The sequence below is a fragment of the Pongo abelii genome, chromosome 15 (assembly GCF_028885655.2).
Source record: "Pongo abelii isolate AG06213 chromosome 15, NHGRI_mPonAbe1-v2.0_pri, whole genome shotgun sequence".
NCBI classification, from domain to species: domain Eukaryota; kingdom Metazoa; phylum Chordata; class Mammalia; order Primates; family Hominidae; genus Pongo; species Pongo abelii.
Genome location: NC_072000.2, coordinates 70879966 through 70904194, shown reverse-complemented (window position 1 = coordinate 70904194; position 24229 = coordinate 70879966). Strand labels below are relative to the sequence as shown.

The following is a 24229-nucleotide window of genomic DNA, read 5'->3' as shown; positions in this document are numbered from 1 at the left end:
TTATAAATAATATTTATAAAAGGTTATAACCAAAAGGTTAACCTTTTATAACCAAAAGGTTATAACCTTTTATAAATATAATTTATAAAAGTTTATAACTTTAATAAGTTATATTTATAAAAGTTTATATTTATAAAGTTATAAACTTTTATAAATTATATTCATAATAGGTTATAAACTTTTTATAACTCGTCTTTACAAGTAGACAAGTCTTTACAACAAAGAACTCGTCTTTACAAAAAATTAAAAAATTAGTTGGTTGTGGAGGTATGCTTAAGCCCAGGAGTGCAAGGTTACAGTGATCTACGATTGTGCCACTGCAATCAAGCCTGGGCAACAGAGTGAGATCCTGTCACACACACACAAAAATCTAATCAGGAAAAAAGCCTATATGCAAAGTATTCAAGGGAAGTAGAATGTGTTTTTTGATGAGGAAAAGAATGAAGGATGTGGGTTTCTTAAGGGAAAAAGAGTGTCACTTTGTCCTAAAGTAAGAATGACTGGTTGTGCCAAAGAGAAAGAGAAAAAAGAACAGGACAAAAACTGAATATATTTTTTAAAACTACAGGTTTGTAGAAAAGTAATCTTGGAAACAGAATCTTATTTTGTGTGGTAGAGTTGGCTAAGATTGGATAGATTTAGTCAAAAGTATTTTGTTGTTGTTTTTTAATAAGCTTTAGTGGCCAGGCACGGTGGCTCACTCCTGTAATCCCAGCAATTTGAGCATTAGAGGTGGGAGGATCACTTGAAGCCAGGAGTTCAAGCCAGGCTGGGCAACACAGTGAGACCCCATCTCCACAAAAAATAGGCAAATTAGCTGTGCATGGTAGCATATCCTTGCAGTCCTAGCTACTCAAAAGGATGAGGTGGGAGGATCACTTGAGCCCAGGAGTTTGAGGCTGCAGTGAGCTATGATAGCTACACTGCACTCCAGCCTGGACAACAGAGTGAGAGTGAGACCTTGTCTCTTAAAAAGAAAAAACAAACAAACAAAAAAGCTTTAGTATTAATAGAACACATGCCATATTAGAATTCTGTGTTCTCTGTTAAAATGACATACTTTTCTTGGATTACCTGTCTGCTCTTGATAAAATATCGTGAAAGGGCTTTCCCCCAGTTTTTAAGTAATCTGCCTAGAAAATCACGGTTTTGTATGTTAGAACAATTTCCTGTTACCTTTATCAGTTATTTTGATTACTTAAAAAAAGCGGAATCCTTTCAATGTTAAAAGTACTCAGTTTTATTTACAACTATGTAACTTCTATATGTGCTTATAAAATATTTTATTACTTTGTTTAAATAGATAACTAAGTATTGTTTTATAATGATGTGTGATCCTAGTGTTTAAAACCTTTTGACATTTTTGACAAACTTTCCCAAATTAAATCAAAATCTTTTCCTTTTTTTTTTTTTTTTTTTTTTTTTTTTTTTGAGACGGAGTTTCATTCTTACTGCACAGGCTGGAGTGCAATGGCATAATCTCAGCTCACTGCAAGCTCCACCTCCCAGGTTCAAGCAATTCTCCTGCCTCAGCCTTCCGAGTAGCTGGGATTACAGGCGGGCACTAACATGCCCAGCTAATTTTTGTATTTTTGATAGAAACGAGGTTTCATCATGTTGGCCAGACTGGTCTCAAACTCCTGACCTCAGGTGATTCGCCTGCCTCGGCCTTCCAAAGTGCTGAGATTACAGGCATGAGGCACTGTGCCCGGCCCAAATCAAATTCTACATAATGTATTTTTTACTTTAAATTAACATTGAGAGTTCCCAGAGGGTTCCTGGAAAATATCAAAGGATTTGTCTCTTGCCTTGTAAAAGAGAGATGTTATGTTAATTAGTTTGATTTGTTAAATTACAGAGGAAGTACTGTCAAATAAGAACTGATGCTATATCTTCTTTAGGTTATATGTATATAGATATATGTTATTAATATAAGTATTTCAGGAGTTATATAAAGTTGATAGAAATTTGTCAATATGTTATTCATGTTAGGTTTGGCATAATGTTACCAGTCACAATTCCAATTATTATGTTAAAATATCATTAGCCACAGCAATAAATAAATTTCCTTGGCAAATAAACTCTCATCAGATCTTTATGGTGATTTTAAGCCTTTTGTCATTCTCAATTTATTGTTTTACTTTGATTCTTCTCTGAAAGCATTTACAATCTGATATAGGCCAAAGTGTCTAATGGAAAAGGCTCTGAAAAGTGCTACAGAATAAAGGTTTCTGATAAATTTAAGATCATACCATTGGACTGGGTAAGAATTTCCAGAACTCTAATGAAGCAACTGATGAGCTCATGAAATTGCCAAGCCAAGATACAGCAGAATAAGACTCAATTAGATTTGACTAAATAAACTGAAAAGGGTGATTATAATTATTTAATAACCTTTCCTTCAAAATTTTGCTGGCACTTTTGTGCTTTGGCTTCCAGATTTAAGAAAAGCATTTTCTCTTAAGATATTTATAGTTTACCGCAATGTGGTAGGTTATGCTTTTCTTTTTTTTTTTTTTTTTTTTTTCCCAAAGAGACAGCATCTCTCTCCATCAGTAAGGCAAGAGTGCAGCAGTGTGATCATAGCTCACTGCAGCCTTGAACTCTTAGGCTCAAGCTATCCACTTGCCTTGGACTCCCAAAATGCTGAGATTACAGGCATGAGCCACCATGCCTGGCCTAGATTATACTTTTATAAATGAAATTGAAATAATTACTTTTTCTCTCTACTTGATTCCTCCAGAATCTGGAAACCATTAGTGAGTATTTTTATGGAAATGATGTGCAAAATTAGATATGATGGTCAGCTTTAAGAAACTAAGGTTGACTTTAACGAATGAATGCTAATAAGGCCCCCCCTGGAAAAACTGGTCTGATATTTGGCTTAGACTCTTGGCTTAGAGTCCAGGAAGTGACTTCTTTATTCACGAAGTATGTTCAAGTGATTCTCGTGCCTTAGCCTCCCAAGTAGCTGAAATTTTAGATGTGCACCACCACCCCCAGCAAATTTTTGTATTTTCAGTAGAGACGGGGTTTCACCATGTTGGCCAGGCTGGTCTCGAACTCTTGGTCTCATGTGATCTACCCATCTCAGCCTCTCATATTGCTGGGATTACAGGAGTGAGCTGCCACACTTGGCCAAAACCAACTACTTTAAATTTGAACATATTCCTTTACTCTTTATTTTTAGACAATCTTTAGACAATTGAAAATGTACAGTACAAATAAATGAGATTTATGCTTTTTATCTACCTTTTATTTCCCTGATACTATAGTATTCATAATTATAAAATTTAATGGTTATATAATGATCCATTGAGCAGATAAACAATAATTTAGATTCTACGTCACTTTTAATATCAAAATCTTGGAAATAATGTATAAATTAAAATAACCTTTTAGATTATTTCCTTACGAAAAACAATAAAAAATAAGAATTGAATCAAATTATATAACATTTTAATAACTCTTTAGAAAATGGCAAATTTCTTTCCAAAGTTTTATGATTTACATGGTCACTAGTAGTACATGAATGTACCAGTTATTACCACCATAGTGCAACTATTACACTTTTTGAAACCCACAGAAAATTTCTGAAAATATGTTATCAGATTATCTATGATGTTTCCTAAAAACATCTATTTCTGGGTCTTGTCCTTATGTTAATGAATCAGAATCTCTTCACCATGACATGGGAATATACATTTTTCACAAATTTGTGCAGCAGGGAGATTGGCTATCATGGTGGATGGGAGGCAGGACTACATGGCAGCTCTGACTGGGATGAACAGAGCAGCGTGCGGAGGCTCACATGGTGAATTTTGGCTACAGAACGACTGCAGGAATAAATCAGGAAACCCGACAGGACCCACAGACCCTCTGAAGAAAGAGGACTGCTCCTGCAGGACCCAGGAGACACCTGAGATAATGTGAGTGCCCAAACTGAGAAAGAGGGGAAAGGGAGATCCTCAGCCCCCGAAAACACATCCTCACTGGGGAAACTTAATGTCTAGTTTATGGGAAAAGATTCTGACCTTACCTGGAGCTGAGTCAATTTAGACAGCCAAGCGAAATACAGGGATAGAGGAATCAGAGGAAAAGGTCCTGTGAGCTTGCTGGGTCCACAAGCAAGCCATTCCTGTCTGGCATAACAGGGATCTTTCTGGAGGGTGGCCAGAGGCACGGGGAAAATGCCACAGGGAGAAGGAAATCTCCAGCTGATCTTGGTAACAATTTGAATAGGAAAATTAAAGCCCTACTTTCTTTGACAGATGGGAAGCAGGTAGCCTGGTGCAAGTTCTCAGCCCTGCTTGCCCACTGCCTGGAAACAGACTTGGTGCTGCTAGCAGGGGCATGGTGGGAGAGACCGCCCCTGTGGATTGTGTGGGAGCTGGGTGAGGCCTGTGACTGCCGGCTTTCCTCAACTTCCCTGACAACCTGAAGGACATGTGAGAGGCAGCCATAATCCTCCTAGGTACATAACTCCATTGACCTGGGAACCTCACCCCCATCCCCCACAGCAGCTGCAGCAAGACCTCCGCAAGAAGAGTCTGAGCTCAGACATCCTGGGCCCTGCCCCCACCTGATGGTCCTTCTCAGAGGTGAAGCTAGCTGGACTTCCTGGGTCGAGTGGGGACTTGGAGAACTTTTCTGTCTAGCTAGAGGATTGTAAGTGCACCAATCAGCACTCTGTGTCTAGCTAAAGGATTGTAAATGCACCAATCAGCACACTGTAAAAACACACCAATCAGCACTCTGTGTCTAGCTAAAGGATTGTAAACGCACCAATCAGCACTCTGTAAAATGGACCAATCAGCAGGACGTGGGCAGGGCCAACTAAGGGAATAAAAGCTGGCCACCTGAGCCAGCAGCAGCAACCCGCTGGGGTCCCCTTCCACACTGTGGAAGCTTTGTTCTTTTGCTCTTCACAGTAAATCTTGCTGCTGCTCACTGTTAGGGTCCGCACTACCTTTATGAGCTGTAACACTCACCACAAGGGTCTGCGGCTTATTCCTGAAGTCAGCGAGACCATGAACCCACCGGGAGGAACAAACAACTCTGGACGTGCCACCTTTAAGAACTGTAACACTCACTACAAAGGTCTGCAGCTTCACTCCTGAAGTCAGCGAGACCACGAATCCACCGGGAGGAACAAACAACTCTAGATGAGCCGCCTTTAAGAGCTGTAACACTCACTGTGAATGTCTGTAGCTTCACTCCTGAAGTCAGTGAGACCCACCGGAAGGAAGAAACTCCAGACACATCTGAACATCTGAAGGAACAAACTCCAGACACACCATCTTTAAGAACTGTAACACTCACTGCGAGGGTCCACGGCTTCATTCCTGAAGTCAGTGAGACCAAGAACCCACTGGAAGGAACCAATTCCGGACACACTTCCCTACCCACCCGGGTAGCTGAACACAAAGGGTGTACACTCGGGCGTTCTAGGGCCCCGCCCACCTCTGGTTCCTCCCTATATTACCACAGCTGATACTCTCCGGAAAGCACTACCTCCTGGCAGGGGGCCAACCAGCACAAAAACAGAGCATTAAACCACCAAAGCTAAGACCCCTCACAGAGTTCATTTTACCCCCTTGTCATCTCCACTGGAACAGGTACTGGTATCCACGGCTGAGAGACCCATAGACGGTTCAAATCACAGGACTCTGTGCAGACAACCCCTAGTACCAGCCCGGAGCCGGGTAGGCTTGGTGGGTGGCTAGACCAAGAAGAGAGATAACCATCATTGCAGCTTGGCTCTCAGGAAGCCACACCCATTGGAAAAGGGGAAGAGTACTATATCAAGGGAAACCCCTGTGGGCCAAAGAATCTGAATAACAGCCTTCAGCCGTAGACCTTCCCTCTGTCAGAGCCTACCCAAATGAGGAGGAACCAGAAAACCAACTCTGATATTATGACAAAACAAGCTTATTTAATACCCCCAAAAAATCACACTAGCTCACCATCAATTGATCCAAACCAAGAAAAAATCCCTGATTTACCTGAAAAAGAATTCTGAAGATTATTGATTAATTATTAAGCTAATCATGGAAGCACCAGAGAAAGGCGAAGCCCAATGCAAGGAAATTAAAAAAAAAATGATATAAGAAGTGAAGAAGAAATATTCAATGAAATAGACAGCATAAATAAAAAAACAATCAAAAGTTCAGGAAACATTGGACACACTTATAGAAATGCAAAATGCTCCGGAAAGTCTCAGCAATAGAATGGAACAAGTAGAAGAAAGAAATTCAGGGCTCGAAGACAAGGTCTTCAAATGAACTCAATCCTACAAAGACAAAGAAAAAATAATAAGACAATATGAACAAAGCCTCAGAGAAGTCTGGGATTATGCTATACGACCAAACCTAAGAATAATCGGTGTTCCTGAGGAAGAAGAGAATTCTAAAAGCTTGGAAAACATATTTTGGGGAATAATCAAGGAAAACTTCCCCAGCCTTGCTAGAGACCTAGGCACAAGGAACACCTGGAAGCTTTATCACAAAAAGATCATCGCCTGTGCATATTGCCACCAGGTTAGCCAAAGTTAAGACGAAGGAAACAATCTTAAGAGCTGTGAGACAAAAGCACCAGGTAGCCTATAAAGGGAAACTTATCAGATTAACCACAGATTTCTCAGCAGAAACTCTACAAGCTAGAAGGGATTGGGGTCCTATCTTCAGCCTCCTCAAACAAAACAGTTATCAGCCAAGAAGTTTGTATCCACTGAAACTAAGCAACATATATGAAGATACAGTCTTTTTCAGACAAACAACTGCCGAGAAAATTCGTCACTACCAAGCCACCACTACAAGAACTGCTAAAAGAAGTTCTAAATCTTGAAACAATTCCTGGAAAAACATCAAAACAGAACCTATTTAAAGCATAAATCTCACATGACCTATAAAAAATACAATTTAAAAAGCAAAAAAAAAAAAACAAAAAACAAAAAACCAAGGTACATAGGCAACAAATAGCATGATGAATCAAATGGTACCCACGTCTCACTACTAACACTGAATGTAAATAGCTTAAATGCTCCATCTAAAAGACAGAACTGCAGAATGGATAAGAATTCATCAACCATCTGCTGCCTTCCAGAGACTCATCTAACACTTAAGGACTCACATGAAGTAAAAGGGTGGAAAAGGGCATTTCATGCAAATGGACACCAAAAGCCAGCAGGAGTAGCTATTCTTATATCAGACAAAACAAACTTCAAAGCAACAGCAATTAAAAAAGACAAAGAGGGACATTATATAATGGTAAAAGGCCTTGTCCAACAGGAAAATATCACAGTCCTAAACATATATGCACCTAACACTGGAGGTCCCAAATTTATAAAACAATTACTAATAGACCTAAGAAATGAAATACACAGCAACACAATAATAGTGGGGAACTTTAATACTCCACTGACAGCACTAGACAGGTCATCAAGACAGAAAGTCAGCAAAGAAACAATCAATTTAAACTATACCTTGGAACAAACAGACTTAACAGATATATCTATATATCTGTATCTATATATATATAGATATATAGAACATTCCATTCTACAACTGCAGAATACACATTCTATTCAACAGCACATGGAACTTTCTCCAAGACAGACCATATGATAGGCCACAAAACAACAAGCCTCAATACATTTAAGAAAACTGAAATTATATCAAGCACTCTCTTAGACCACAGCAGAATAAAACTGGAAATCAACTCCAAAAGAAACATTCAAAACCATGCAAATCCATGGAAATTAAATAACCTGCTCCTGAATGATCACTGGGTCAAAAATATAATCAAGATGGAAATTTAAAAATTATTCAAACTGAACTACAATAGTGACACAACCTATCAAAACCTCTGGAATACAGCAACGGTGGTGCTAACAGGAAAGTTCATAGCCCTAAACACCTACATCAAAAAGACTGAATGAGCACAAAGTGACAATCTCATGTCACACCTCAAGGAACTAGAGAAACAAGGAGAAACCAAACCTAAAACCAGCAGAAGAAAGGAAATAACCACGATCAGAGCAGAACTAAATGAAATTGAAAGAAACAAAAAATACAAAAGATAAATGAAACAAAAAGCTGGTTCTTTGAAAAGATAAATAAAATTGATAGACCATTAGCAAGATTAACCAAGAAAAGAAGACAAAAAATCCAAATAAGCTTAATAAGAAATGAAACGGGAGATACTACAACTGACACCACAGAAATATAAAAGATCATTCAAGGCTACTACGGACACCTTAACGTGCATAAACTAGAACACCTAGAAGAGATGGATAATTCCCTGGAAAGATACAACCCTCCTACCTTAAATCAGGAAAAAATACATACCCTGAACAGACCAATAACAAGCAGCAAGACTGAAATAGTAATTTAAAAATTAACAACAGAAAAAAGTCCAGGACCAGACAGATTCACAGCTGAATTCTACCAGAAATTCAAAGAAGAATTTGTACCTATCCTATTGATACTATTCCACAAGATAGAGAAACAGGGAACCAACCCTAATTCATTCTATGAAGCCAACATCACCCTAATACCAAAACCAGGAAAGGACATAACCATAAAAGAAAACTACAGACCAATATCCCTGAAGAACATCGATGCTAAAATCCTTAACAAAATACTAGCTAACCAAATCCAACAACATATCAAAAAGATAATCCACCATGATCAAGTGGGTTTCACACGAGGGATGCAGGGATGGTTTAACATACGCAAGTCAATAAATGTGATACCTCACATAAAAAGAATTAAAAACAAAAATCACATTATCATCTCAATAGATGCAAAAAAAAGCATTTGACAAAATCCAGCAACATTTATGATTAAAACTCTCAGCAAAATGGGCATACAAGGGACACACCTCAATGTAATAAAAGCCATCTATGACAAACCCACAGCCGACATAACACTGAATGGGGAAAAGTTGAAAGCATTCCCTCTAAGAACTGGAACAAGAAAAGGATACTCACTCTCACCAGGAAGTCCTAGCCACAGTAATCAGACAAGAGAAAGTAAAAAACGGAATCCAAATCGGTAAAGAGGAAGTCAAAATGTCACTGTTTGCTGATGATATGATCGTTTACCTCAAAAATCCTAAAGACTCCTCCAGAAAGCTCCTAGAACTGATAAAAGAATTCAGCAAAGTATCTGGATACAAAATTAACGTACACAAATCGGTAACTCTTCTATACACAAACAGCAACCAAGCGGAGAATCAAATAAAAAACTCAACCCCTTTTAAAATAGCTGCAAAAAAAATAAAACAAAATACTTAGGAATCCACCTAACCAAGGAGGTGAAAGACCTCTACAAGAAAAACTACAAAACACTGCTGAACAAAATCACAGATGACACAATCCAGCATCCCTTTATGATTAAATACATCCCACACTTGTGGATGGGTAGAATCAATATTGTGAAAATGACCATACTGGGCCCGGCATGGTGGTTCACACCTGTAATCCCAGCACTTTGGGAGGCCAAGGCGGGTGGATCACTTGAGGTGAGGATTGTGAAACCAGCCTGGCCAACATGGTGAAACCCTGTCTCTACTAAAAATAAAAAAATTAGCCAGGGGTGGTGGCACATGCCTGTAGTACCAGCTACTTGGGAGGAGGAGACAGGAGAATCACTTGAACCTGGGAGGTGTAGGTTGCAGTGAGCCAAGATCATGTCACTGCACTCCAGTCTGGGCAACAGAGTGAGACTCCGTCTCAAAAACAAAACAAAACAAACAAACAAACAAATAATTAAAAAAAAAAAAAAAGAAAATGACCACAGTGCCAAAAGCAATCTACAAATTCAACCCAATCCCCATTCAAAATACCACCATCATTCTTCACCAAATTAGAAAAAAACAATTCTAACATTCATATGAAACCAAAAAAGAGCCCGCATAGCCAAAGCAAGACTAAGCAAAAAGAACAAACCTGGAGGCATCACACTACCTGATTTGAAACTATACTATAAGGCCACAATCACCAAAACAGCATGGTACTGGTATAAAAACAGGCACACAGGCCAATGCAACAGAATAGAGAAACCAGGAATAAACCCAAATACTTAGACAGCCAACTGATCTTCAACAAAGCAAACAAAAACATAAAGTGGGGAAAGGACACCCTTTTCAAGAAATGGTGCTAGGATAATTGGCTAGCCACATGTAAGAGAATGAAACTGGATCCTCATCTCTCACCTTACACAAAAATCAAATCAACATGGATTATGGACTTAAATCTAAGAAACTATAAAAATTCTAGACGATAACATCAGAAAAACCCTTCTACACATTGGCTTAGGCAAGGATTTCATGACCAAGATCCCAAAACATATGCAATAAAAACAAAGATACATAGCTGGTACTTAATTAAAGTAAAGCGCTTTTGCATGGCAAAAGAAACAGTCAGCAGAGTAAACAGACAACCCACAGAGTGGGAGAAAATCTTCACAATCTATACATCTGACAAAGAACTAATATATATCCAAAATATACAACAAACTGAAAAAAATCAGCAAAAAATAAAAAATAAAAAATCCCATCTAAAAGTGGGCTAAGGGCATAAATAGACAATTCTCAAAAGAAGATATACCAATGGGCAACAAACACATGAAAAAATGCTCAACATCACCAATGATCAGAGAAATGTAAATCAAAACCACAATGTGATACCACCTCACTCCTGCAAGAATGGCCATAATCAAAAAATCAAAAACCACTAGATGTTGGTGTGCATGCAGTGATCAGAGAACACTTCTACACTGCTGGTAGGAATGTAAACTAGTAGAACCACTATGGAAAACAGTGTGGACATTCCTTAAAGAACTAAAAGTAGAACTCCATTTGATTGGCAACAAAAGCCAAAATAGACAAATGGGATCTAATTAAACTAAAGACCTTCTGCAAGGCAAAAGAAACTACCATCAGAGTGAACAGGCAACCTACAGAACAGGAGAAAATTTTTGCAATCTATCTGTCTGACAAAGCGCTAATATCTCCAGAATGGGAGAAAATTTTTGCAATCTACCCATCTGACAAAGGGCTAACATCCAGAATCTACAAAGAACTTAAACAAATTTACAAGAAAAAACCAGCCCCATCAACAAGTGGGCAAAGGATATGAACAGACACTTCTCAAAAGAAGACATTTATGCAACTAACAGACACATGAAAAAATGCTCATCATCACTGGTCATCAGAGAAATGCAAATCAAAATCACAATGCGATACCATCTCATGCCAGTTAGAATGGCGATCATTAAAAAGTCAGGAAACAACAGGTGCTGGAGAAGATGTGGAGAAATAGGAATGCTTTTACACTGTTGGTGGGAGTGTAAATTAGTTCAATCACTGTGGAAGACAGTGTGGTGATTCCTCAAGGATCTAGAACTAGAAATACCATTTGACCCAGCAATCCCATTACTGGGTATATACCCAAAGGATTATAAATCATGCTACTATAAAGACATATGCACACGTATGTTTATTGCGGCACTATTCACAATAGCAAAGACTTGGAACCAACCCAAATGTCCATCAATGATAGACTGGATTAAGAAAATGTGGCACATATACATCATGGAAAATACTATGCAGCCATAAAAAAGGATGAGTTCATGTCCTTTGCAGGGACATGGATGAAGCTAGAAACCATCATTCTCAGCAAACCACAAGGACAGAAAACCAAACACCATATGTTCTCACTCATAGGTAGGAATTAAACAACGAGAACACATAGACCCAGGGCGGGGAACATCACACAATGGGGCCTGTGGGTGGGTGGGGGGCTGGGGGAGGGATAGCATTAGGAGAAATACTTAATGTAAATGACAAGTTGATGCAGCAAACCAACATGGCACATGTATACCTATGTAACAAACCTGCATGTTGTGCACATGTACCCTAGAACTTAAAGTATAATTAAAAAAAAAAAAAAAAGAACTACCATTTGATCCAGCAAGTGAAAAAGACACTTGCACACGCATGTTTATGGCAGCACAATTCACAACTGCAAAATCAGAGAACCAGCCCAAGTACCCATCAATCAACGAGTGAATAAAGAAACTGTGGCATATACATACAAAGGAATACTACTCAGCCATAAGAAGGTATGAATTAACGGCATTCATAGTGACCTGGATGAGGTTAGAGACTATTATTCTAAGTGAAGTAACTCAGGAATGGAAAACCAAACACTGTATATTCTCACTGATATGTGGGGTCTAAGCTATGAGGACACAAAGGCATAAGAATGATAGAACAGACTTTAATGACTTGGGAGTAAGGGTGGAGGGGGAGGGTTAAGACTACAAATAGGGTGCAGTGTATACTGCTCAGGTGATGGGTGCACCAAAATCTCACAAATCACCACTAAAGAACTTACTCACGTAACCAAACACCACCTGTACCCCCAATAACCTATGGAAAAACAAAACAAAATACATAAAAAAACAAATGTGTACAATAAAATTTGCACAATAAAGTTTGATAACTATTCTAGTAAGGTATATGTGGACCTTTCTTAGAGTATGTAACTCAAATTATGAAAATAATGATTTATAGCTAACATCTATTAGTCCTTTCCACTTATCAGACTATGTTCTATGAGCTTTTACATGTATTACCTAATTTAAGCCTCATGATAATCCTAAGAAGTAGGTAGCATCTTAAATTACTCTCCCAAGTTTACAGATGTAGAAAGTGAGGCACATAGGTTAAAAAGCCCTATTTAGGGGAAAACCTAATATTTCATTCCAAATTGTCAAGCCCAAATCTGAAGCTCTTAACTTTTGTACAACACTGCTTCTTTCATCTCGATTATTTCCCTAGATTCTACTCAACCATCAATCATTTATTCCCTTAACAGATGTTCTACCTGAGGGCAAAGAAGCAGATCTAATGAAGTTGGCTACAGAAAAAATAAAACAGTATAAAATAAACATGCAGAGAAATAATATTTGTGAGTTTCCATAAAAAGAAATTTTATACATATAGTGCTATTTTCATATTCACATGTATGTGAAAAAAGACATATCACGACCTGGGTAACAGCTTCTGAAATGTGATGACGCATAGACTAAGATTAGATTCACTTTAACACAGCTCATATAATATGTACAATGTTTTGGAAAAGAGAATTCTCCGATTCCACGCCTTGGAACATATTTTGAAATTTATAAACAGAGGAGTAAATTATCAAATGATTGATAACTGGAATCTGTTTGGCATATATTTGTATTTGCAAAAGCAATTCTATTATTTTAGCATCTTAATATACAGTTATCAATGAACTTTTAAAATATGAATAACTAAGAACCCAGGGTGATTTATTGAAATAGTATATAAAGCATTTACAGTTGTATTAAGGATCTCTGATCCAGTCCATTTTATAAGCACTACTGTTAATCATCTTTATAAGTACAACTCCAAATATGCTTTTCTGGCTAAAAAATTCCCCTCCCTCCAACATAGCTTTCCATTACTTTCTTTCATATAACTAATGCAGTGGACACTCATTATTTCACAACTTCTATTCTTTTTTTTTTTAATGGCAACAACTTTGTTCCTGCAATCCAACTTCTCTTGACACTGACAACTCAAATGTCTTCTTCTTACTAAGCATTCCCTGACTTGACAAAAAGATACATTTCCCCTTTGGAGTGCTTTGTACTTTTTTTGGATATATATCTTATAAGTGGAAGGGCTAAAACATAAAATTAGGTCTGTGACTTCATTAAGGAAAGACATCACTTACTAAGTATGAGGGGCTTTGCCCAGCAATGAGAATACAGTAGTTTTCCCTTATCTTCAGTTTTGCTTTCCAAGGTCAACTGTGGTCTGAAATATTAAATAAAGACTTCCAGAAATGAATAATACTTAAGTTTTAAATTATGTGCCATTCTGAGGAGTACGATGAAATTTTACACCTTCCCACTCCATCCCACTGGGACATGAATCATCCCTTTGTCCAGTGAATTCACATTGTATAGGCTACCCGCTTGTTATTCACTTACCAGCCATCCGGGTTATCAGATCAGCTATTGTGGTATCGCAGTACTTGGGTTCAGTAGTATCTGTGGTTTCAGCCATTCACTGGCAGTTTTGGAATTTATCCCCTGTGGATAAAAGGGGACTACAGTACAGGCTTAATGTGCTAGATGGGGCTCTTCATTTCAGGGTGCTTTCAATCTAATACGGAGTTCTAATCCTGTTTAATAGTGCTATTTTATGTTTCAAAGAATGGTTGTTTAGAAAAGGCTGCTAATCTTTTAGTTATTGAAAGCTGTAGGAACACTGTTCAAATAAAGGCCCTAACAAAAACGTGGTCATTAGAAAGAGGCATTATATTAATCTCATTGGCAAATTATCTAAGATATAATTATTTTAACCTGAATATCTCCTGACACATTATAATACTGTGTTCTCTTCTTTTTAATATCTTTGGATCCATTTATAAAATTATTCATTTTTCTAAATACCCAGACTGGTCTGAACTCTTATGTTTTAATACCTATGTATAATAGATTATTAAGAGTTCTTCACATGTTTAATAATTTAAAAGCTTAATATTCTACTAAAATTAGTTTTACAATATAAAATATTGATGATAGGGATTTTCGAGCTCTGTACTTCCTGCTAAATGCAAGTTTAGTGGAAGAAAAACAGGCAACCATATAATCTACAGTTCAGCGTGTTATGTGAAAACTATATAACTAGAAATACTTATTTTATATTTAAAAATATAAAATATTCACATTTTGGCATACTTCTAAAACAGGATCTGGCAAATCCAAGCAAATCTGGCAATCTCTCAGACTCAGTAAATTACTGCTCTAGATTGAAATCTTTTTATATTCTTTCCTTATCATGTTGTGTTAAATACTGAAATGCTTAAAATATGTAAATATTTAATTTCCCTAAAGGGGAGTTATTTATCTTGTAAATTCATGTCCAGCAAACGGTTGGTGGCTGCCTCTAAATGTGACTCAATTCTTGTGAAATACAGGAAGAAAGTATTATACCGTAACAGGATTTTCAGCTACAGCACATATTGAGATAACATTTAACTAATACATAACCATCTCCAAATATTTCCAAAACGTTTGTGGAAGCATGGAGATTGAATACCTTATGAGGTTTTCTCTCATTTTTCTCTTTCTAGTCCTATTATTCACAATTGTTGGAAGACAAAGAAGGATGTAAGAAGACATGCAGAAAGGGACTTAACAGTTTGTTAAGCTCACCATTTTTTTTTTTTTTGAAGTTTTGAGATGTCTCTAAACTAAGATGAGCAAAATTGCTTGAGCCTTTGAAGAACTATTTTTTAAATCAACATAAGTACCCTGCAATGATACTGAGCACTTTTAAGAATAAATCATCTAAACTTGGGTGCATGTTTTAAAAATTCACTTGGAAATCTTTAGTCAAACTGTTCAATCAATTGAGCACCAAAACCTCCAGCTTTTGAAACTTTTTAGGGTGACTATAGCTAATAAGAATGCAATGTATATTTCAAGATAGGCAAAAGAGAGGATTTTGAATATTATCACCACACAGAAATGATAAATGTTTAAACTGTTAGATATAGTAACTGCCTGATTTGACCATCATACAATGTATACCTGCATTGAAACATCACTTTGTATAAAATAAATGTAGAGTTTTTTGACCTTTAAAATTACATTAATTATTTTAAGTTCTAGGATACATGTACAGAACGTGCAGATTTGTTACACAGGTATACATGTGCCATAGTGATTTACTACACCTATTGACCCATCCTTTAAGTTCCCTAACCTCACCGCCGCCGCCCAACAGGCCCTGTTGTTGTTCTCCTCCGTGTGTCCCTGTGTTCTCATTGTTCAATACCCACTTAAGAGTGAGAACATGGGGTGTTTGGTTTTCTGTTCCCATGTTAGTTTGCTGAGGATGATGACTTCCAGCTTCACCGATGTCCCTTCAAAGGACATGATCGCATTCTGTTTGTGACTGCATAGTGTTCCATGGTGCATATGTACCACATTTTCTTTATCCAGTCTATCATTGACGGGCATTTGGGTTGGTTCCATGTCTTTGCTATTGTCAAGAGTGCTGCAACAAACAAACATGTGCATGTGTCTTTATAGTAGAATGATTTATATTCCTCTGGGTATACACCCAGTAATGGAATTGCTGTGTCAAATGGTATTTCTGGTTCTAGATCCTTGAGAAATCTACATACTGTCTTTCACAATGGTTGAACTAATTAACATTCCCACCAACAGTGTAAAAACATTCCTATTTCTCCACAGCCTCACCAGCATCTATTGTTTATTGACTTTTTAATAATCGCCATTCTGACTGGCGTGAGATGGTATCTCATTGTGGTTTTGATTTGCATTTCTCTAATGATCAGTGATGTTGCTCTTTTTTTTTTTCAAATGTTTGTTGGCTGCATGTACGTCTTCTTTTGAGAAATGTCTGTTAATATCCTTTGCCCACTTTTTGATGGGGTTGTATGTTTCTGGTAAATCTGTTTAAATTCCTTATGAATTCTGGATATTAGACCTTTGTCAGATGTGTAAGATTGCAAAATTTTCTCCCATTCTGTAGGTGGGCTGTTCACTCTGAGGATAGTTTCTTTTGCTGTGCAGAAGCTCTTTAGTTTAATTAGATCCCATTTGTCGATTTTGGGTTTTGTTGCAATTGCTTTTGGCATTTTTGTCAAGTCTTTGCCCATGCCTGTGTCCTGAATGGTATTACCTAGGTTTTCTTCTAGGGTTTTTATAGTTTTGGGTTTTACATTTAAGTCTTTAATACATCTTGAGTTAATTTTTGAATAAGGTCTAAGGAAGGGGTCGAGTTTCAGTTTTCTGCATGTGGCTGCCCAGTTCTCCTAGCACCATTTATTAAATAGGGAGTCCTTTCCCCATTGCTTGTTTTTTTCAGCTTTGTCAAAGATCAGATGGTTGCAGATGTGTGGTGTTATTTCTGAGGTCTCTGTTCTATTCCATTGGCCTATATGCCTGTTTTGGTACCAGTACCATGCTGTTTTGATTATTGTAGGCTTGTAGTATAGTTTGAAGTCAGGTAGCATGATGTCTCTAGCTTTGTTCTTTTTGGTTAGGATTATCTTGGCTATATGGGATCTTCCTTGATTCAATATGAAGTTTAAAGTAGTTTTTTCTAATTCTGTAAAGAATGTCAATGGTAGTTTGATGGGAACAGCATTGAATCTATACATTACTTTGGGTATTATGACCATTTTCACGATATTGTTTCTTCCTATCCATGAGCATGGAATGTTTTTCCATTTCTTTGTGTCCTCTCTTATTTCCTTGAACAGTGGTTTGTAGTTCTCCCTGAAGAAGTCCTTCACATCCCTTGTTAGCTGTATTCCTAGGTATTTTATTCTCTTTGTAGAGATTATGAATGGGAGTTTATTCATGATTTGGCTCTTTGCTTGTATATTGATGGTGTATAAAAATGCTTGTGATTTTTGCACATTGATTTGTATCCTGAGACTCTGCTGAAGTTGCTTAATAACTTAAAGAGTTTTTGGGCTGAGACGATGGGATTTTCTAAACACAAAATCATGTCGTCTGCAAACAGAGACAATTTGACTTCCTCTCTTCCTATGTGAATACACTTTATTTTTCTCTTGCCTGATTGCCCTGGCCAGAACTTAACAATACTATGTTGAATAGAAGTGGTGAGAAAGGGCATCCTTGTCTTGTACCAGTTTTCAAAAAGAATGCTTCTAGCTTTTGCCCATTCAGTATGCTATTGGCTGTGGGTCTGTCATAAATAGCTCTTATTATTTTGAGATATGTTCCATCAATAAATAGTGTATTTAGAGTTTTTAACATGAAGAGATTTTGACTTTTATCAAAGGCCTTTTCTGCATCTATTCAGATAATCACGTGCGTTTTGTCTTTGGTTCTGTTTATGTGATGGGTTACATTTATTGATTTGGGTATGTTGAACCAGCCTTGCATCCGAGGGATGAAGCCAACTTAATAATGGTGGATAACATTTTTGATGTGCTGCTGGATTTGGTTTGCCAGTATTTTATCGATGATTTTTGCATCAATGTTCAACAGGGATATTGGCCTGAAGTTTTCTTTTTTTGTTGTGTCTCTTCCCAGTTTTGGTATCAGGATGATGCTGGCTTCCCTAAATGAGTTAGGGAGGAGTCCCTCCTTTTCAACTGTTTGGAATAATTTCAGAAGGAATGGTACCATCTCCTCTTTGTACTTCTGGTAGAATTCTGCTGTGAATTTGTCTGGTCCTGGGCTTTTTTTGGTTAGTATGCTATTAATTGCTGCCTCGATTTCAGAACTTGTTATTGGTCAATTCAGGGATTCAACTTCTTCCTGGTTTAGTCTTGGGAGGGTGTACATGTCTAGGAATTCATCCATTTCTTCTAGATTTTCTAGTTTATTTGCCTAGAGGTGTTTATAGTATTCTCTAATGGTAGTTTGTATCTCTGTTGGATCAGTGGTGATATCCCCTTTATCATTTTTTATTGTGTCTATTTGATTCTTCTCTCTTTTCTTCTTTATTAGTCTGGCTAGCAGTCTATCTATTTTGTTAATCTTTTCAAATGACCAGCTCCTGGATTAATTGATTTTTTGGAGGCGTTTTTGTGTCTCTATCTCCTTCAATTCTGCTCTGATCTTAGTTATTTCTTGTCTTCTACTAGCTTTTGGATTAGTTTGCTCTTGAGTCTCTAGCTCTTTTAAATTGTGATGATAGGGTGTCGATCTGAGATCTTTCTAGCTTTCTGATGTGGGCATTTAGTGCTGTAAGTTTCTCTCTCTCACACTTCTTTAGCTGTGTACCAGAGATTCTGGTATGTTGTGTCTTTGTTCTCATTGGATTCAAAGAACATCTTGAATCCTGCCTTAATTTCATTATTTACCCAGGAGTCATTCTGGAGCAGGTTGTTCAACCTCCATGCAATTGTGTGGTTTTGAGTGAGTTTCTTAATCCTGAGTTCTAATTTGATTACCTTGTGGTGTGAGAGACTGTTATGATTTCAGTTCTTTTGCATTTGCTGAGGAGCATTTTACTTCCAATTATGTGGTTGATTTTAGAATAAGTGCTATGTGGCACCGAGATGAACGTATATTCTGTTGATCTGGGGTGGAGAATTCTGTAGATGTCTATTAGGTCCATTTGATCCAGAGATGAGTTCAAGTCCTGAACATCCTTGTTAATTTTCTCTCTTGTTGACCTAATATTGACAGTGGGGTGTTAAAGTCTCCCACTATTATTGTGTGCGAGACTAAGTTTTTTTCAGGTCTCTAGCAACTTGTTTAATAAATCTGAGTGCACCTGTATTGGGTGCATATATATTTAGAATAGTCAGCTCTTCTTGTCGAATTGGTCCCTTTACCATTATGTAATGCCCTTCTTTGTCTTTTTTTGATCTTTGTTGGTTTAAACTCTGTTTTGTCAGAGTCTAGGATTGCAACCCCTGCCCTTTTTTTTTCTTTCTTTCTTTTTTTTTTTTGGCTTTCCATTTGCTTGGTGTATTTTCCTCCATCCTTTTATTTTGAGCCTATGTGGGTCTTTGCACGTGAGATAGGCCTCCTGAATACAGCACACCAATAGGTCTTGAAAATTTATTAAATTTGCCAATCTGTGTTTTTAATTGGGGCATTTAGCCCATTTACATTTAAGGTCAGTATTATTATGTGTGAATTTGATCCTGTCATCATGATGCTACCTGGTTATTTTGCACACTAGTTGATGTAGTTTCTTGATAGTGTCATTGGTCCTTATATTTTGGAGTGTTTGTGCAGTGGCTGGTACCGGTTTTTCCTTTCCATATTTAGTGCTTCTTTCAGGAGCTCTTGCAAGGCAGGCCTGGTGGTAACAAAATCCCTCAGCATTTGCTTGTCTGGAAAGGATTTTATTTCTCCTTTGCTTATGAAGCTTAGTTTGGCTAGATATGAAATTCTAGGTTTAAAATTATTTTCTTTAAGAATGTTGAATATCGGCCCCCAATCTCTTCTGGCTTGTAGGGTTTCTGCTGAGAGTTATGCTATTATTCCAACGGGCTTCCTTTGTAGGTGACCTGGCCTTTCTCTCTGGCTGTCCTTAATACTTTTTCCTTCATTTTGTCCTTGGAGAATCTGATGATTATGTGTCTTTGGGTTGATCTTGTGGAGTATCTTAGTGGTGTTCTCTGTATTTCCTGAATTTGCATGTTGGCTTGTCTTGCTAAGTTGGGGAGGTTCTCCTGGATATTATCCTGAAGTGTGTTTTCCAGCTTCTTTCTGTTCTCCCCATCTCCTTCAGGTATTCCAGTTAATCATAGATTTGGTCTTTTTAAACGCTGAAGTCCCGTATTTCTTGGAGGTTTTGTTCATTCCTTTTCATTCTTTTATCTCTACTCTTGTCTGCATGCCTTATTTCAGCAACGTGGTCTTCAAACTCTGATATCCTTTCTTCCACTTGGTCAATTTGGCTATTGATTCTTGTGTATGCTTCATGAAGTTCTCATGCTGTGTTTTTTAGCTCCATAGGGTCATTTATGCTCCTCTCTAAATTGGTTATTCTAGTTGGCAGCTCCTCTAACCTTTTATCAACGTTCTTAGCTTTGTTGCATTGGGCTGGAACATGCTCCTTTAGCTCTATGTAGTTTTTTATTACCCATCTTCTGAAGCCTACTCCTGTTAGTTTGTCCATCTCATCCTCCGTCAGGCTCCTTGCTGTTGTTATGATAATTTGGAGAAGATGAACTCTGGCCTTTTGGGTTTTCAGCATTTTTTTATTGATTCTTTCTCATCTTCATGAGTTTGTCTAATTTCAATCTTTGAGGCTGCTGACCCTTGGATGGGGTTTTCATGAGGGCTTTTTGTTGTTGTTGTTGTCGATGCTGTTGTTGTTGTTTTCTCTTGATTGTTTTTCAATGGTCAGGTCCCTCTTCTATATGGCTGCTGTGGTTTGCTGGGGGTTCACTTCAGGCCCTATTCATCTGGTTCGCTCCCACATCTGGAGATGTCACTCAAGGAGGCTGGAGAACAGCAAAGATGGGTGCCTCCTCCTTCTTCTGGGATCTCTGATCTCAAGGGACACCAATCTGATGCCAGTAGGATCGCTCCTGTATAGGGTTTTTGACAATCCCTTTTGGAGGGTCTCACCCAGTTGGGTGGCACAGGGAACAGGACCTGTTTAATGAAGTACTTAGATTGTCCCTTGGGGGAAGGGCTGTGCTTCACTAGGGGAAAACCCACTCGTCTGGGCTGCCTGGATTCCCCAAAACTACCAGGAGGAAAGGCAAAGTCTGATGGTCCACAGAGACTGTGGTGACTCCTTCCCCTAGGGGTTCAAGCCCAGGGAGATCTGGGTTCTGTCCCTGAGCCTCTGGCTGGAGTTTCTGGAGTTCCTGCAGGGAAGCCCCACCCAGTGAGGAAGGATGAGTCATGGTCACGCCTGAAGAGGCACTGTGGCCGCAGTCTGCCACAGCTGGTGTGTTGGGCTGTGGAGGACACCTCTTGGGACCAAGCTGTCCAGCCTCCCTGGCTCCAGCAGGGCAGAAGTACAGCCTGGAGCTATAGAGATGGATGCCACCCTTCCCCCGCCCAGGGAGCTTAGCATGCTAGGCAGTTGTGAGTCCCAGTGCTGGCTGCTGCCCCTACCCCAAGGATCTCAAATGGCTTAGATAGTAGGCAACCATAGCTGTGGTGTTGGTTGCCCTTCCCCCCAGGAGCTTGGTAGGCTTAAGTAGATTCCAGCTGAGAGGCTGTTAAGAATCTACATGGCTCTGGGGTTGAAATGTTAGGCCCTGGTAGCGTGGGTTCACGAGTGTGATCTTCTGATCCATGGGTGGCACAGTCACGTGGAAAAAGCAGTTTCCCCAGCTGGTGAGCAGGCTCACTCACCGCCTTCCCTTGGCTGGGAGGTAGGGGCTACCCTTCCCTGTGTGGCTCTCAAGTGGGCTGCCACACCACATTGCTCTTCCTTTCTCTCCGTGGATCACGCCAGCCACCTAGTCATTTCTGATTAGAGAGCCTGAATACCTTGGTTGCAGGTGAAGGTTTCACACACTTATTATGGTTCTTTTTGATGGGCGCGTCCAATTGCTACTGTTTCTAGTCAGCCATCATGGCCACACCCAAATGTACAGTTATTATGTATTAGTTATAAATAAACAAGATGCTATGCAGCTATTAAAAAGTGATGTCTGTTTAGATATGAAACATATTTGAGATATTGTTAAAAAAGAGAAATACGCACAACAGTATACATTTTTGTAAGATGTATTTTTATTCAAATGTGTAATATGTACATATTGCACTTACATGCATATGTAATATATGCATATATACATATGTATGTATGTAGCTGTACATTCACATTTGTGTGTGTGCATGCGTGCGCATGCACAGATAAACTCTGTAACAGAGGTTGCTTTTAGGGAAGGAAAACTGGATGGCAGGGCAGGGCAAGCATAAGGTTTCCTTTCTGTGCATGTACTCTTTGGTAGCTTCATAAGCAAATTTCAAATAGTTGTGATATAACTAAAATAAAAATATTTGAGAAATAATATAGTTCTTTTTTTTTTAGACGGTGTCTTGCTCTGTTGCCAGGCTGGAGTGCAGTGGTGCAATCTCGGCTCACTGCAACCACTGCCTCCGGATTCAAGCGATTCTCCTGCCTCAGCTTCCCAAGTAGCTGGGACTATAGGCGCACGCCACCACGCCCAGCTAATTTTTGTATTTTTAGTAGAGACGGGGTTTCACCATGTTGGCCAGGATGGTCTCGATCTCTTGACCTTGTGATCCACCCCCCTCAGCCCCCAAAGTGCTGGGATTACAGGAGTGAGCCACTGCATCCGGTCATAATAAAGATTTTTAACTGGACATTTGTTCTATTCTAGGATGAATAATAAATGCAAAGACAATAGCAGAAGTGTTAATTTAGAAAAATTAAGTAAAATCCTTCATCCACGAGTTGTCCCAGACCAATAATTTACTAAGTAAAAAAAAACAAATTTAAATTAGATCATAAGGGAGAAATAAATTCAAAACAGCAACAGCCAACATGCCTACATGTATTACTGTTAGGTTTTCCCTCTAAATCTAAATCACAAATCTACTGCTTTCATATAATTTTAACTGTAAAATTATTTTACTTCTCTCACACAGTTTATATGTGTGGCAAAAATAAAATATTCGTTAAATTTCTAGAAGCTAAGTGCCTCTCTCTTTGAAAATGTATAGTCCCACCTCAATCTCTCACCTCCTCCCCTAAAAACAAATAAGGTTTTGTGCAGTTGTCCATTTTACTGATACCAATTTTTCTTTGAATATCCTCTATAGAAATAGAAAACATTTAACACTATAACCTCAGAAATTTTTCTGCAAGTAGATTTTGCACATTTATATCATGTTGAATAGCCCGTATAAGACACATAATTTTAATTGTTTCCAAAAGGAAAAGTTCCTATATGTAATCTCTCTCCTTCTATAGTCTCTAAAATTAAGATTAATTAAAAAAATAGTAGTTATCCAGTCATAAGAAAACATGAAGGTTCTTATAAAGTTGTTTTTTCAAATTTTAAACATCCTTCAGCATAGCTTCTTCATTATTTAATTTCATATTTAGTTTTTGTTGCTTTGTTTCTGTAAACAACCAGATTGTAAAAACAAATCATGGCAAACACAGCCATAGTCTACTTCTGTCTGGCATAGATGTTTCTGTCACTCCTATTATCTTAGCCTTTCTCTCTCTAATTCCATCATTTATATAAATAGTATAAAAACAGCAAATAGTGAGAGGTGAAGTTGAAGAGCCAGGAAGTAATCAGATCCTTACTAGTCTTGCATGCTCTATTAAAAAGCTGGATTTTGTTCTAAAACAGAATACTTTAAAATACCAGACATCTTCTTCCACATTGACTTGAAATTATTCAACAACAACTTCTTGTAACAATTCTAATGAACTATATACTCACAAAGACATAATGAAAAGCTTATGAAATTATCAACATCGAGTCACTATCTTTTTAGCATTCCCTGATTAAATTATCCAGCAATGCTATCACCATATTTAATATAATATTATCATCACTTACCTTTTATTATTTTTAAATTATTTTCTTTTATTTATTTTTTTAATTATTATTATACTTTAAGTTTTAGGGTACATGTGCACAATGTGCAGGTTCGTTACATATGTATACATGTGCCATGTTGGTGTGCTGCACTCATTAACT

At 37.9% G+C, this 24229-nt stretch overlaps 1 protein-coding gene across 17 annotated transcripts in view; it reads right to left on the bottom strand.

Annotated features, from left to right (window-relative positions):
• The window catches only part of GPHN (gephyrin), a 688936-nt gene that overhangs the window by 475854 nt on the left and 188853 nt on the right, over positions 1 to 24229 (bottom strand). The window contains exon 1 of one of the 17 annotated variants that reach the window (XM_054529742.2): positions 14034 to 14135. The gene's annotated coding sequence lies outside the window, so the exon portion shown is untranslated. 17 annotated transcript variants of the gene reach the window in all.